The sequence below is a fragment of the Pseudophryne corroboree genome, chromosome 9 (assembly GCF_028390025.1).
Source record: "Pseudophryne corroboree isolate aPseCor3 chromosome 9, aPseCor3.hap2, whole genome shotgun sequence".
Classification (NCBI taxonomy): domain Eukaryota; kingdom Metazoa; phylum Chordata; class Amphibia; order Anura; family Myobatrachidae; genus Pseudophryne; species Pseudophryne corroboree.
The window spans coordinates 35,872,971-35,890,128 of record NC_086452.1 but is presented as its reverse complement, the minus strand read 5'-3'; the positions used below and the strand labels follow the sequence as shown (position 1 = coordinate 35,890,128).

The 17,158-nt window shown below is 49.6% G+C and overlaps 1 protein-coding gene across 1 annotated transcript in view; it reads left to right on the top strand.

Moving 5' to 3' along the window:
• LEPROT (leptin receptor overlapping transcript) overlaps positions 1-17,158 on the top strand; it is a 53,940-nt gene that overhangs the window by 29,872 nt on the left and 6,910 nt on the right. The window lies entirely within an intron of this gene.

The following is a 17,158-nucleotide window of genomic DNA, read 5'->3' as shown; positions in this document are numbered from 1 at the left end:
ATTATGTTTGGGGAGAAAAAGCAGCCAGTGACTTTTCCCCCATCTGATGAATTAAATGAATTGTGTGAAGAAGCGTGGAGTTCCCCCGATAAGAAACTAGTGATTTCTAAGAGGTTGCTGATGGCGTACCCTTTCCCGCCAACGGACAGGTTACGTTGGGAAACATCCCCTAGGGTGGACAAGGCGCTCACACGCTTATCAAAAAAGGTGGCACTGCCGTCTCAGGATACGGCCACCCTAAAGGAGCCTGCGGATAGAAAGCAGGAAGCTATCCTGAAGTCAGTGTATACACACTCTGGTACTCTACTGAGACCTGCTATTGCTTCAGCATGGATGTGTAGTGCTGCAGCAGCATGGTCTGATACCCTGTCAGACAAAATTGATTCCCTCGACAGGGATACTATTTTGCCAACCATAGAACATATAAAAGATGTCGTCTTATATATGCGGGATGCACAGAGGGACATTTGCCTGCTGGCATCTAGAATTAATGCAATGTCCATTTCTGCCAGGAGAGTATTATGGACTCGGCAGTGGACAGGTGATGCTGATTCTAAAAAATACATGGAGGTTTTGCCTTATAAGGGTGAGGAACTATTTGGGGACGGTCTCTCGGACCTCGTGTCCACAGCAACAGCTGGGAAGTCAACTTTTTTACCTCAGGTTCCCTCACAGCCTAAGAAAGCACCGTATTATCATGTACAGTCCTTTCGGCCTCAGAAAGGCAAGCGGATCAGAGGCGCATCCTTTCTGCCCAGAGGCAGGGGTAGAGGAAAGAAGCTGCACCAGGCAGCCAGTTCCCAGGAACAAAAATCCTCCCCCGCTTCCACTAAGTCCACCGCATGACGCTGGGGCTCCACAGGCGGAGCCGGGTGCGGTGGGGGCGCGTCTCTGAAACTTCAGCAACCAGTGGGTTCGCTCACAAGTGGATCTCTGGGCTGTACAAATTGTATCTCAGGGATACAAGCTGGAGTTCGAGGCGACTCCCCCTCGCCGTTACCTCAAATCAGCCTTGCCAGCTGCTCCCAGGGAAAGGGAGGTAGTACTGGCGGCAATTCACAAGCTGTACCTCCAGCAGGTGATAATCAAGGTTCCCCTCCTTCAACAGGGACGGGGTTACTATTCCACAATGTTTGTGGTACCGAAACCAGACGGTTCGGTGAGACCCATTCTGAATTTAAAATCCTTGAACACTTATATAAGGAAGTTCAAGTTCAAAATGGAATCGCTCAGGGCGGTTATTGCAAGCCTGGAAGAGGGGGATTTTATGGTGTCGCTGGACATCAAGGATGCTTACTTGCACGTCCCCATTTACCCACCTCACCAGGAGTACCTCAGGTTTGTGGTACAGGATTGTCATTACCAATTCCAGACGTTGCCGTTTGGTCTGTCCACGGCACCGAGAGTATTTACCAAGGTAATGGCCGAAATGATACTCCTTCGGAAGAAGGGAGTTATAATTATCCCGTACTTGGACGATCTCCTTATAAAGGCGAGGTCCAGAGAGCAGTTGTTGGTCAGCGTAGCACTCTCTCGGGAAGTGTTGCAACAGCACGGCTGGATTCTGAATATCCCAAAGTCGCAGCGGATTCCTGCGACGCGTCTGCTTTTCCTGGGCATGATTCTGGACACAGAACTGAAGAAGGTGTTTCTCCCGGTGGAGAAGGCCCAGGAATTGTTATCTCTGGTCAGGGACCTCCTGAAACCAAAACAGGTGTCGGTGCATCACTGCATGCGAGTCCTGGGAAAGATGGTGGATTCTTACGAAGCAATTCCCTTCGGCAGGTTCCATGCATGGATCTTTCAGTGGGATCTGTTGGACAAATGGTCCGGATCGCATCTTCAGATGCATCGGTTGATCACCCTGTCCCCAAGGGCCAGGGTGTCTCTGCTGTGGTGGCTGCAGAGTGCTCATCTTCTCGAGGGGCACAGGTTCGGCATACAGGACTGGATCCTGGTGACCACGGATGCAAGCCTCCGAGGATGGGGGGCAGTCACTCAGGGAAGAAACTTCCAGGGACAGTGGTCAAGTCTGGAGACTTCTCTACACATAAATATATTGGAACTAAGGGCCATCTACAACGCCCTGAGTCAAGCAGAGCCCCTGCTTCACAACGAATCTGTACTGATTCAGTCAGACAACATCACGGCGGTCGCCCATGTAAACCGCCAGGGCGGCACAAGAAGCAGGATGGCAATGGCAGAAGCCACAAGGATTCTTCGATGGGCGGAGAATCACGTGCTAGCACTGTCAGCAGTGTTCATTCCGGGAGTGGACAACTGGGAAGCAGACTTCCTCAGCAGGCACGACCTCCACCCGGGAGAGTGGGGACTTCATCAAGAGGTCTTCACACAGATTGTAAATCGCTGGGAATTGCCACAGGTGGACATGATGGCGTCCCGCCTCAACGAAAAGCTAAAAAAATATTGCGCCAGGTCACGGGACCCTCAGGCGATAGCTGTGGACGCACTAGTGACACCGTAGGTGTACCAGTCGGTTTATGTGTTTCCTCCTCTTCCTCTCATACCCAAGGTACTGAGGATAGTAAGAAAGAGAGGAGTAAGAACTATACTCATCGTTCTGGATTGGCCAAGAAGAACTTGGTACCCAGAACTACAAGAAATGATCTCAGAGGACCCATGGCCTCTGCCTCTCAGACAGGACCTGTTACAGCAGTGGCCCTGTCTGTTCCAAGACTTAGGCTGCGTTTGACGGCATGGCGGATGAACGCCGGATCCTAGCGGAAAAGGGCATTCCGTATGAAGTTATTCCTACGCTGATAAAGGCTAGGAAAGACGTGACAGCAAAACATTATCACCGTATATGGCGAAAATATGTTGCTTGGTGTGAGGCCAGGAAGGCCCCTACAGAGGAATTCCAGCTGGGTCGATTCCTGCACTTCCTACAGTCAGGAGTGACTATGGGCCTAAAATTGGGGTCCATAAAGGTCCAGATTTCGGCCCTATCTATTTTCTTTCAAAAAGAACTGGCTTCACTGCCTAAAGTTCAGACGTTTGTTAAGGGAGTGCTGCATATTCAGCCCCCTTTTGTGCCTCCAGTGGCACCTTGGGATCTTAACGTTGTGTTGGATTTCCTGAAATCCCACTGGTTTGAGCCACTTAAGACCGTGGAGCTAAAATATCTCACGTGGAAAGTGGTCATGCTATTGGCCTTAGCTTCGGCTAGGCGTGTGTCAGAATTGGCGGCTTTGTCATGTAAAAGCCCTTATCTGATCTTCCATATGGACAGGGCAGAATTGAGGACTCGTCCCCAATTTCTCCCTAAGGTGGTATCAGCGTTTCATTTGAACCAACCTATTGTGGTGCCTGCGGCTACTCGGGACTTGGAGGACTCCAAGTTACTGGATGTAGTCAGGGCTTTGAAAATCTATGTAGCCAGGACGGCTGGAGTCCGGAAAACTGACTCGCTGTTTATCCTGCATGCACCAAACAAGCTGGGTGCTCCTGCTTCAAAGCAAACTATTGCGCGCTGGATCTGTAACATGATTCAGCAAGCTCATTCTGCGGCAGGGTTACCGCATCCTAAATCGGTAAAAGCCCATTCCACAAGGAAGGTGGACTCTTCTTGGGCGGCTGCCCGAGGGGTCTCGGCTTTGCAGCTTTGCCGAGCTGCTACTTGGTCGGGTTCAAACACATTTGCTAAGTTCTACAAGTTTGATACCCTGGCTGAGGAGGACCTTGCCTTTGATCATTCGGTGCTGCAGAGTCATCTCTCCCGCCCGTTTGGGAGCTTTGGTATAATCCCCATGGTCCTTACGGAGTTCCCAGCATCCACTAGGACGTCAGAGAAAATAAGAATTTACTCACCGGTAATTCTATTTCTCGTAGTCCGTAGTGGATGCTGGGCACCTGTCCCAAGTGCGGACTCTCTGCAATACATGTATATAGTTATTGCTTAACTAAAGGGTTATTGTTATGAGCCATCTGTTACTGAGGCTCAGTTGTTCATACTGTTAACTGGGTAAGTTTATCACGAGTTATACGGTGTGGCTGGTATGAGTCTTACCCTGGATTCCAAATCCTTTCCTTGTTGTCAGCTCTTCCGGGCACAGTTTCCTTAACTGAGGTCTGGAGGAGGGGCATAGAGGGAGGAGCCAGTGCACACCAGATAGTACCTAATCTTTCTTTTAGAGTGCCCAGTCTCCTGCGGAGCCCGTCTATTCCCCATGGTCCTTACGGAGTTCCCAGCATCCACTACGGACTACGAGAAATAGAATTACCGGTGAGTAAATTCTTATTTTCAGAAGCATATTCTCAAGCTGTTCTCCCTGTTCCGCCTAATGTCTCTGCTTACTCTACTCGTAAGGTAGGTCCATCATGGGCAGCACAACATGGTGCTTCAGCAGAACAGATAAGTAAGACAGCCACATGGTCTTCCATTAACATATTTATTAGACATTATGCCTTTGATACCTTTGCCTCTCAGGACGCTGAATTCGGCCGAAGGATTCTCCTGTCCAGTCAGGAGCGTCCCCACCACTAAATTGCTTTGGGACATCCCAATGTTATCCTGTGGATAACCTGTGGACCCAGCAGGAGAAATAATCGTTATGGTAGACTTACCGTTCATAACTCTATTTCTCCTAAGTCTACAGGATCCACAGGGATCCCACCCGGACGCACCTGATTTAAAGATCCTTTCACCTACTAACCTCTTCCTTCTTGTACTGAAGGGTGTGCATGTGTGTTCTTCTCGCCTGATTAGGGCTCTCTATGATGCTCCTGCCTTAAGCTTTGGAAAACAACTGATTTGCCTGAGCCAGGAGGCGGGGATATAGGGAACAGGCCCGTTGCATTCTGGGAGACCAAAAGCCTTGATCATTGGTGCCAATCCGTTGTCACTACCTCATATCCCAATGTTATCCTGTGGATAATGTGGGCTTAGGAGAAATATAGTGATCAACAGTAATTCTACCATAACGATTATTTCTCTGACGTCCTAGTGGATGCTGGGGACTCCGTAAGGACCATGGGGAATAGCGGCTCCGCAGGAGACTGGGCACATCTAAAGAAAGCTTTAGGACTAACTGGTGTGCACTGGCTCCTCCCCCTATGACCCTCCTCCAAGCCTCAGTTAGATTTCTGTGCCCGACGAGAAGGGTGCACACTAGGGGCTCTCCTGAGCTCTTTGTGAAAGTTTTAGTTTAGGTTTATTATTTTCAGTGAGACCTGCTGGCAACAGGCTCACTGCATCGAGGGACTAAGGGGAGAAGAAGCGAACTCACCTGCGTGCAGAGTGGATTGGGCTTCTTGGCTACTGGACATTAGCTCCAGAGGGACGATCACAGGTTCAGCCTGGATGGGTCCCGGAGCCGCGCCGCCGGCCCCCTTACAGAGCCAGAAGAGCGAAGAGGTCCGGAAAATCGGCGGCAGAAGACGATCCTGTCTTCAGATAAGGTAGCGCACAGCACCGCAGCTGTGCGCCATTGCTCTCAGCACACTTCACACTCCGGTCACTGAGGGTGCAGGGCGCTGGGGGGCAGCGCCCTGAGACGCAATAAATCGATAAAAACCTTATATGGCTAAAATAAATGCATCACATATAACTCCTGGGCTATATGGATGCATTTAACCCCTGCCAAAACATACAGAAAAACGGATGATAAGGACGCCGAGAAAGGGGCGGAGCCTATCTCCTCAGCACACTGGCGCCATTTTCCCTCACAGCTCAGTTGGAGGGAAGCTCCCTGGCTCTCCCCTGCAGTCACTACACTACAGAAAGGGGTTAAAAAAGAGAGGGGGGCACAAATTAGGCGCAGTATAAACAATACAGCAGCTATAAGGGGAAAAACACTTATATAAGGTTATCCCTGTATATATATATATATATATATATATATATATATAGCGCTCTGGTGTGTGCTGGCAAACTCTCCCTCTGTCTCCCCAAAGGGCTAGTGGGGTCCTGTCCTCTATCAGAGCATTCCCTGTGTGTGTGCTGTGTGTCGGTACGTTTGTGTCGACATGTATGAGGAGAAAAATGATGTGGAGACGGAGTAGAGTGTCTGTAATAGTGTTGTCACCCCCTAGGGGGTCGACACCTGAGTGGATGTACTGTTGAAATTGTGTGACAGTGTCAACTTTGTATTAAAGACAGTGGTTGACATGAGACAGCCGGCTACTCAGCTTGTGCATGTCCAGACGTCTCATACAGGGGTTCTAAAGCGCCCGTTACCTCAGATACAGACGCCGACACGGATACTGACTCCTGTGTCGACGGTGAAGAGACAACCGTGATTTCCAATAGGGCCACACATTGCATGATTAAGGCAATGGAAAATGTTTACACTTTTCTGATAATATGAATACCACCAAAAAAAAGGGGTATTATATTTGGTGAGGAAAAACTTCCTGTAGTTTTCCTGAATCTGAGAAATAAAATGAGGTGTGTGATGATGCGTGGGTTTCCCCCCGATAACAATTGATAATTTCTAAAAAGTTATTGGCAGTATACCTTTTCCCGCCAGAGGTTAGGGTGCGTTGGGAAACACCCCCCTAGGGGGGATAAGGCGCTCACACGCTTGTAAGAACAAGGGCTCTATCCTCTCCTGAGATGGCCGCCCTTAAGGTTCCTGCTGATAGAAAGCAGGAGGGTATCCTAAAATGTATTTACACACATACTGGTGTTATACTGCGACCAGCAATCGCCTCAGCCTGGATGTGCAGTGCTGGGTTGGCGTGGTCGGATTCCCTGACTGGAAATATTGATATCCTAGATAAGGACAGTATATTATTGCCTATAGAGCAATTAAAAGATGCATTTCTATATATGCATGATGCACAGCGGAATATTTGCCGACTGGCATCAAGTATAGGTGCGTTGTCCAATTCTACCAGTAAAATGGTCAGGTGATGCGGATTCCAAACGGCATTTGGAAGTATTGCCTTACAAAAAAAAGGGGATGTACCCCTGGTCGCCTCTCAAAATAAGACGCCGTATTATCAGGCGCAGTCCTGGTCGGCAAGCGGACAAAAGGGTTCCTCTTTTCTGCACGTGACAGAGGGAGAGGAAAATGGCTGCAGAGATTAGCCAGTTCCCAGGAACAGAAACCCTTTTCTGCCTCTGCCAAGCCCTCAGTATGACGCTAGGGCTTTACAAGTTCAGGCACGGTGGGGGCCCGTTCTCAATGAATTTCAGTGCGCAGTGGGCTCACTCGCAAGTAGACCCCTGGATCCTTCAGGTAATATTTTCAGGGGTACAAATTGGAATTCGAGACGTATTCCCCTCGCCGTTTCCAAAAGTCTGTTTTACCGACGTCTCCCGCTGACAGGGAGGCAGTTTTGGAAGCCATTCACAAGCTGTATTCCCAGCAGGTGATAATTAAGGTACCCCTCCTGCAACAGGGAACGGGGTATTATTCCACACTATTGTGGTACCGAAGCCAGACGGCTCGGTGAGACCGATTTTAAAATCTAAAATCTTTGAACTCTTACATACAGAGGTTCAAATTCAAAATTGAGTCACTAAGAGCAGTGATTGCAAACCTGGAAGAAGGGGACTACATGAGGTCTCGGGACATCAAGGATGCTTACCTTCATGTCAAAAATGTACCCTTCTCACCAAGGGTATCTCAGGTTATGGTACAGAACTGTCACTATCAGTTCAGACGCTGCCGTAGGGATGGGCCACGGCACCCCGGGTCCTTACTGAAGTAATGACCGAAATGATGATATTCCTTCGAAGGAAGGGAATTTTAGTTATCCTTTACTTGGACGATTCCCTGATAAGGGTAAGATCCAGGGAACAGCTGGAGATCGGTGTAGCACTATCTCAGGTAGTGTTGCGGCAGCACGATTGGATTCTCAATATTCCAAAATCGCAGCTGGTTCCGATGACTTGTCTTCTGTTCCTAGGGATGATCCTGGACACAGTCCAGAAACAAGGTGTTTCTCCCGGAGGAGAAAGCCAGGGAGTTATCCGAGCTAGTCATGAACCTCCTAAAACCGAACCAAGTTTCAGTGCATCAATGCACAAGGGTTCTGGGTAAAAAATGGTGGCTTCCTACGAAGCAATCCCATTCGGCAGATTCTACGCAAGATTTTCCAGTGGAACCTACTGGACAAATGGTCCGGGTCGCATCTTCAGATGCATCAGCGGATAACCCTGTCACCAGGGACAAGGGTATCCCTCCTGTGGTGGTTGCAGAGTGCTCATCTTCTAGAGGGCCGCAGATTCGGCATTCAGGACTGGGTCCTGGTGACCACGGATGCCAGCCTGCGAGGCTGGGGAGCAGTCACACAGGGAAGGAATATCCAGGGCTTATGGTCAAGCCTGGAGACATCACTTCACATAAATATCCTGAAGCTAAGGGCCATTTACAATGCTCTAAGCTTAACAAGACCTCTGCTTCAAGGTCAGCCGGTGTTGATCCAGTCGGACAACATTACGGCAGTCACCCACGTAAACAGGCAGGGTGCCACAAGAAGCAGGAGGGCAATGGCAGAAGCTGCAAGGATTCTCCGCTGGGCGGAAAATCATGTAATAGCACTGTCAACAGTATTCATTCCGGGAGTGGACAACTGGGAAGCAGACTTCCTCAGCACGACCTCCACCCGGGAGAGTGGGGACTTCACCCAGAAGTCGTCCACATGATTAAAAAACTCGACAGGTATTGCGCCAGGTCAAGAGACCCTCAGGCAATAGTTGTAGACGCTCTGGTAACACCGTGGGTGTACCAGTCAGTATATGTGTTCCCTCATCTGCCTCTCATACCCAAGGTACTGAGATTGATAAGATGGAGAGGAGTAAGCACTATATTCGTGGCTCCGGATGGGCCAAAAAGGACTTGGTAACCGGAACTTCAAGAAAGGCTCACGGAGGATCCGTGGCCTCTACCTCTAAGAAGGGACCTGCTCCAGCAAGGACCCTGTCTGTTCCAAGACTTACCGCGGCTGCGTTTGACGGCATGGCGTTGGAACACCGGATCCTGAAGGAAAAAAGACATTCCGGATGAAGTCATCCCTATCCTGATCAAAAGCCAGGAAGGATGTAACCGCAAAAACATTATCACCGCAATTGGCGAAAATATGTTGCGTAGTGCGAGGCCAGTAAGGCCCGACGGAGGAAATTCAACTGGGTCGATTCCTACATTTCCTGCAAACAGGAGTGTCTATGGGCCTGAAATTGGGGTCCATTAAGGTTCAGATTTCGGCCCTGTCAATTTTCTTCCAAAAAAGAACTAGCTTCAGTCCCTGAAGTTTAGACGTTTGTAAAAGGGGTACTGCATATACAGCCTCCTTTTGTGCCTCCAGTGGCAATTTGGGATCTCAATGTAGTTTGGGTTCCAAAAGTCACATTGGTTTGAACCACTTAAATCTGTGGAGTTAAAATATCTCACATGGAAAGTGGTCATGCTGTTGGCCCTGGCCTAGGCCAGGCGCGTGTCAGGATTGGCGGCTTTATCCTGTAAAAGCCCTTATCTGATTTTCCATTCGGACAGGGCGGAATTGAGGACTCGTCCTCAGTTTCTCCCTAAGGTGGTTCCAGCGTTTTCACCTAAACCAACCTTTTGTGGTGCCTGCGGCTACTAGGGACTTGGAGGAATCCAAGTTGCTGGATGTTGTCAGGGCCCTGAAAATATGTTCCAGGACGGCTGGAGTCAGGAAATCTGACTCGCTGTTTATCCTGTATGCACCCAACATGCTGGGTGCTCCTGCTTCTAAGCAGACTATTGCTCGTTGGATTTGTAGTACAATTCAGCTTGCACATTCTGTGGCAGACCTGCCACAGCTAAAATCTGTAAAAGCCCCTTCCACAAGGAAAGTGGGCTCATCTTGGGCGGCTGCCCGAGGGATCTCGGCTTTACAACTTTGCCGAGCAGCTACTTGGTCAGGGGCAAACACGTTTGCTAAATTCTACAAATTTGATACCCTGGCTGAGGAGGACCTGGAGTTCTCTCATTCGGTGCTGCAGAGTCATCCGCACTCTCCCGCCCGTTTGGGAGCTTTGGTATAATCCCCATGGTCCTTACGGAGTCCCCAGCATCCACTAGGACGTCAGAGAAAATAAGAATTTACTTACCGATAATTCTATTTCTCGTAGTCCGTAGTGGATGCTGGGCGCCCATCCCAAGTGCGGATTGTCTGCAATACTTGTACATAGTTATTGTTACAAAAATCGGGTTATTATTGTTGGGAGCCATCTTTTCAGAGGCTCCTCTGTTGTCATACTGTTAACTGGGTTCAGATCACAAGTTATACGGTGTGATTGGTGTGGCTGGTATGAGTCTTACCCGGGATTCAAAATCCTTCCTTATTGTGTACGCTCGTCCGGGCACAGTATCCTAACTGAGGCTTGGAGGAGGGTCATAGGGGGAGGAGCCAGTGCACACCAGTTAGTCCTAAAGCTTTCTTTAGATGTGCCCAGTCTCCTGCGGAGCCGCTATTCCCCATGGTCCTTACGGAGTCCCCAGCATCCACTACGGACTACGAGAAATAGAATTATCGGTAAGTAAATTCTTATTTTTTATGGCATTAAATAGTTTTATTAAGGTCACCACTGTCATTTAACAAAGGGTGGGAAACACCCACGAAACAAGGCACCATTGACATAACATTGGTAAATAAAAGAACAACAGTTATGTACCGCCTATTTGAAATCTGTTTTGTAATGTTCTTTAGTCACGGAATAAGAATGACAATGTTATAATACGTATGGGTTATCCAACATTATACATAGGACTATCTAAGGACAGCGTGTAGGTGTGATAAGACAGTGGAGGTGGGGATGGCGAGAGATCTGGAATAACGATATAGCCACAGACATAAGCTAAAACTCCAGGTATTTTGCTGTGCACGCGCCGTGTCTGGCTTATGTTGGAAAGGAACGACCTGGGTTGGCAGTCCCGGGTCCGTGCCCCTACCCCTTCAATCAACTAGTTATTCCCATGATTTGCAACCTGGGTCAGTGCCCTGGCATATATGTGAAAGGAATGACCCGGTTCATGCCTAAAATAAATGTATTGGCGGGGCACAGCAGTGCTTCTACATGATATCATCTCCAAGCTGGAAGACCTGGGTATAACCCACCTCGTACCCATATGTGAGAGAGGGGTAAGCACAGAAACAAAAAGTCCAGCTTCCACCTGTGCTCCGTGTCCTGGGTCCGAGCTGGGTTAAAGCCGGGATTTTAAGTTTGAAAGGGGTATTATATATTTCTTTGTATTCATTTCAGCTGTGCAAAGGTTTTAGGGGGTCATTCAGATCTGATCTCTGGGCAGCGATTTTTGCTGTCCTGCGATCAGATAGTCGTCACCTACAGGGGGTATGTTGTGTTTCTCTGACGTCCTAGTGGATGCTGGGCACTCCGTAAGGACCATGGGGAATAGCGGCTCCGCAGGAGACTGGGCACAACTAAAGAAAGCTTTAGGACTACCTGGTGTGCACTGGCTCCTCCCACTATGACCCTCCTCCAGACCTCAGTTAGAATCTTGTGCCCGGCTGAGCTGGATGCACACTAGGGGCTCTCCTGAGCTCCTAGAAAAGAAAGTATATTTTAGGTTTTTTATTTTCAGCGAGATGTGCTGGCAACAGACTCACTGCTACGAGGGACTAAGGGGAGAAGAAGCGAACCTACCTGCTTGCAGCTAGTTTGGGCTTCTTAGGCTACTGGACACCATTAGCTCCAGAGGGATCGAACACAGGACCCGACCTCGATCGTCCGGTCCCGGAGCCGCGCCGCCGTCCCCCTTACAGAGCCAGAAGCATGAAGATGGTCCTGAAAATCGGCGGCAGAAGACTTTGGTCTTCAACAAGGTAGCGCACAGCACTGCAGCTGTGCGCCATTGCTCCTCATGCACACCTCACACTCCGGTCACTGATGGGTGCAGGGCGCTGGGGGGGGACGCCCTGAGCAGCAATATTAACACCTTGTCTGGCAAAATAAGCACAATATATAGTCCTAGAGGCTATATATGTGTAAAATACCCCTGCCAGGATCCATAAAAAAGCGGGAGAAAAGTCAGCCGGAAAAGGGGCGGGGCTATCTCCCTCAGCACACTGGCGCCATTTTCTCTTCACAGTGCAGCTGGAAGACAGCTCCCCAGGCTCTCCCCTGTAGTTTTCAGGCTCAAAGGGTTAAAAAGAGAGGGGGGGCACTAAATTTAGGCGCAAATCTGTGTATTATAGCAGCTATAAGGGAAAATTCACTGTGGGTAGTGTGAATCCCTGCATTATATAGCGCTCTGGTGTGTGGTGTGTGCTGGCATACTCTCTCTCTGTCTCCCCAAAGGACTTTGTGGGGTCCTGTCCTCAGTCAGAGCATTCCCTGTGTGTGTGCGGTGTGTCGGTACGGCTGTGTCGACATGGTTGATGAGGAGGCTTATGTGGAGGCGGAGCAGATGCCGATAAATGTGATGTCGCCCCCTGTGGGGCCGACACCAGAGTGGATGGATAGGTGGAAGGTATTAACCGACAGTGTCAACTCCTTACATAAAAGGCTGGATGACGTAACAGCTGTGGGACAGCCGGCTTCTCAACCCGCGCCTGCCCAGGCGTCTCAAAGGCCATCAGGGGCTCAAAAACGCCCGCTACCTCAGATGGCTGACACAGATGTCGACACGGAGTATGACTCCAGTGTCGACGAGGTTGAGACATATACACAATCCACTAGGAACATCCGTTGCATGATCTCTGCAATGAAAAATGTGTTACACATTTCTGACATTAACCCAGGTACCAAAAAAAAAAAAAGGGGGTTTTATGTTTGGGGAGAAAAAGCAGACAGTGTTTTGTTCCCCCATCAGATGAGTGAATGAAGTGTGTGAAGAAGCGTGGGTTCCCCCGATAAGAAACTGGTAATTTCTAGAAAGTTACTGATGGCGTACCCTTTCCCGCCAGAGGATAGGTCACGTTGGGAGATATCCCCTAGGGTGGATAAGGCGCTCACACGTTTGTCAAAAAAGGTGGCACTGCCGTCTTAGAATACGGCCACTTTGAAGGAGCCTGCTGATAAAAAGCAGGAGGCTATCCTGAAGTCTGTATATACACACTCAGGTACTATACTGAGACCTGCAATTGCCTCAGCATGGATAGTGCTGCTGCAGCGTGGTCTATTACCCTGTTAGGACAGGGATACTATTTGCTAACCATAGAGCATATTAAAGACGTCGTCTTATATATGAGGGATGCACAGAGGGATATTTGCCGGCTGGCATCCAGAATTAATGCAATGTCCATTCTGCCAGGAGGGTATTAGGGACCCGGCAGTGGACAGGCGATGTTGACTTTAGAAGGCACATGAAGATTCTGCCTTATAAGGGTGAGGAATTGTTTTGGGATGGTCTCTGGGACCTCATATCCACAGCAACAGCTGGGAAGGAAAAAATTTACCTCAAGTTTCCTCACAGCCTAAGAAAGCACCGTATTATAAGGTACAGTCCTTTCGGCTTCAGAAAAGCAAGCGGGTCAAAGGCGCTTCCTTTCTGCACAGAGACAAGGGAAGAGGGAAAAAGCTGCACCAGACAGCCAGTTCCCAGGATCAAAAATCTTCCCCCGCTTCCTCTGAGTCCACCGCATGACGCTGGGGCTCCACAGGTGGAGCCAGGTGCGGTGGGGGCGCGTCTCGGGAACTTCAGCGACCAGTGGGCTCGCTCACAGGTGGATCCCTGGGTTCTGCAAGTACTATCACAGGGATACAAGCTGGAGTTCGAGGCGACTCCCCCTCGCCGTTACCTCAAATCAGCCTTGCCTGCTTCCCTCGAGGAGAGGTATTACTGGCGGCAATTCACAAGCTGTACTTCCAGCAGGTGATAATCAAGGTACCCCTCCTTCAACAAAGCCGGGGTTACTATTCCACAATGTTGGTGGTACCGAAACCAGACTGTTCGGTGAGACCCATTCTAAAATTGAAATCCTTGAACACTTATATACGAAGGTTCAAGTTCAAAATGGAATCGCTCAGGGCGGTTATTGCAAGCCTGGACGAAGGGGATTACATGGTATCACTGGACATCAAGGATGCTTACCTGCATGTCCCCATTTACCCTCCTCACCAGGAGTACCTCAAAATTGTGGTACAGGACTGTCATTACCAATTCCAGACGTTGCCGTTGGTCTGTCCCCGGCACCGAGGGTATTTACCAAGGTAATGGCCGAAATGATGATACTCCTTCAAAAAAAGGGAGTTCTAATTATCCCGTACTTGGACGATCTCCTTATAAAGGCGAGGTCCAGGGAGCAGTTGTTCGTCGGAGTAGCACTATCTCGGGAAGTGCTACAACAGCACGGCTGGATTCTGAATTTTCCAAAGTCGCAGCTGGTTCCTACGACGCGTCTACTGTTCCTGGGTATGGCTCTGGACACAGAACAGGAAAAAGGGTTTCTCCCGGAGGAGAAGGCCAAGGAGTTGTCATCTCTAGTCAGAGACCTCCTAATACAAATACAGGTGTCGGTGCATCAATGCACGCGAGTCCTGGGAAAGATAGTAGCTTCTTACGAAGAAATTCCATTCGGCAGGTTCCATGCAAGGATCTTCCAGTGGGATCTGTTGGACAAGTGGTCCGGGTCGCATCTTCAGATGCATCGGCTGATAACCCTGTCCCCAAGGGCCAGGGTGTCGCTGTTGTGGTGGCTGCAGAGTGCTCATCTTCTAGAGGGCCGCAGATTCGGCATACAGGACTGGGTCCTGGTGACCACGGATGCCAGCCTTCGAGGCTGGGGGGGCAGTCACACAGGGAAGAAACTTCCAAGGACTATGGTCAAGTCAGGAGACTTCCCTACACATAAATAATCTGGGACTAAGGGCCATTCACAATGCCCTAAGTCAGGCTAGACCCCTGCTTCAACACCAGCCGGTGCTGATCCAGTCAGACAACATCACGGCGGTCGCCCATGTAAACCAGCAGGGCGGCACAAGAAGCAGGATGGCGATGGCAGAAGCCACAAGGATTTTCTGATGGGCGGAAAATCATGGGTTAGCACTGTCAGCAGTGTTCATTCCCGGAGTGGACAACTGGGAAGCAGACTTTCTCAGCAGGCACGACCTCCACCGGGGAGAGTGGGGACTTTATCCAGAAGTCTTCAAAATGATTGTACACCATTGGGAAAGGCCACAGGTGGACATGATGGCGTCCCGCCTCAACAAAAAGCTAAAAAAAATATTGCGCCAGGTCAATGGACCATCAGGCGATAGCTGTGGACGCTCTGGTAACACCGTGGGTGTACCAGTCGGTGTATGTGTTCCTTCCTTTGCCTCTCATACCCAAGGTACTGAGAATACTAAGACGGAGAGGAGTAAGAACTATACTCGTGGTGCCGGATTGGCCAAGAAGAGCTTGGTACCCAGAACTTTAAGAAATGATCTCAGAGGACCCATGGCCTCTGCCGTTCAGACAGGACCTGCTGCAGCAGGGGCCCTGCCTGTTGCAAGACTTACCACGGCTGTGTTTGACGGCATGGCGGTTGAACACCAGATCCTAAAGGAAAAAGGCATTCCGGAGGAAGTCATTCCTACGCTGATTGAGGCTAGGAAAGATGTGATCAAAAAACACCGCATATGGCAAAAATATGTTGCTTGGTGTGAGGCCAGGAAGGCCCCAACGGAGGAATTTCAACTGGGTCGATTTCTGCACTTCCTACAGTCAGGAGTGACTACGGGCCTAAAATTGGGTTCCATTAAGGTCCAGATTTCGGCTCTGTACATTTTCTTCCAAAAAGAACTGGCTTCACTGCCTGAAGTTCAGACTTTTGTTTAGGGAGTGCTGCATATTCAGCCCCCGTTTGTGCCTCTAGTGGCACCGTGGGATCTCAACGTGGTGTTGGATTTCCTGAAGTCGCATTGGGTTGAGCCACTTAAATCCGTAGAGCTAAAAATACCTCACGTGGAAAGTGGTCATGCTGTTGGCCTTGGCGTCGGCCAGGCGTGTATCAGAATTGGCGGTTTTGTCATGCAAAAGCCCTTATCTGATTTTCATATGGATAGGGCAAAATTGAGGACTCGTTCCCAATTCCTTCCTAAGGTGGTATCAGCTTTTCATGTGAACCAACCTATTGTGGTGCCTGCGGCTACGTGGGACTTGGAGGACTCCAAGTTACTGGACGTAGTCAGGGCCCTGAAAATATATGTAGCCAGGACGGCTGGAGTCAGGAAAACTGACTCGCTGTTTATCCTGCATGCACCAAACAAGCTGGGTGCTCCTGCTTCTAAGCAGACTATTGCTCGCTGGATCTGTAGCACGATTCAACTTGCACATTCTGCGGCTGGACTGCCGCACCCTAAATCTGTAAAAGCCCATTCCACGAGGAAAGTGGGCTCTTCTTGGGCGGCTGCCCGAGGGGTCTCGGCTTTACAACTTTGCCGAGCTGTTACTTGGTCGGGTTCAAACATTTTTGCAAAAGTCTACAAGTTTGATACCCTTGCTGAGGAGGACCTTGAGTTTGCTCATTCGGTGCTGCAGAGTCATCCGCACTCTCCCGCCCGTTTGGGAGCTTTGGTATAATCCCCATGGTCCTTACGGAGTTCCCAGCATCCACTAGGACGTCAGAGAAAATAAGATTTTACTCACCGGTAAATCTATTTCTCGTAGTCCGTAGTGGATGCTGGGCGCCCGTCCCAAGTGTGGATTGTCTGCAATACTTGTATATAGTTATTGCCTAACTAAAGGGTTATTGTTATGAGCCATCTGTTACTGAGGCTCAGTTATATTTCATACTGTTAACTGGGTATAGTATCACGAGTTATACGGTGTGATTGGTGTCGCTGGTATAAGTCTTACCCGGGATTCCAAATCCTTTCCTTATTGTGTCAGCTCTTCCGGGCACAGTATCCTAACTGAGGTCTGGAGGAGGGTCATAGTGGGAGGAGCCAGTGCACACCAGGTAGTCCTATAGCTTTCTTTAGTTGTGCCCAGTCTCCTGCGGAGCCGCTATTCCCCATGGTCCTTACGGAGTTCCCAGCATCCACTACGGACTACGAGAAATATATTTACCGGTGAGTAAAATCTTATTTATTTTTTTTGCTGTGCAAGTGTGTGATCGCATGTGTAGCAGAGCTGTACAAACTGACTTTGTGCAGTCTCTGCGCAGCCCAGGACTGACTTATCCTGTGCAATTGAATCCTGCTGATCGGGACCGGAGCTGGCGTCAGACACCCTCCCTGAAAACGCTTGGGAACGCCTGCGTTACTCCAGACACTCCTTGA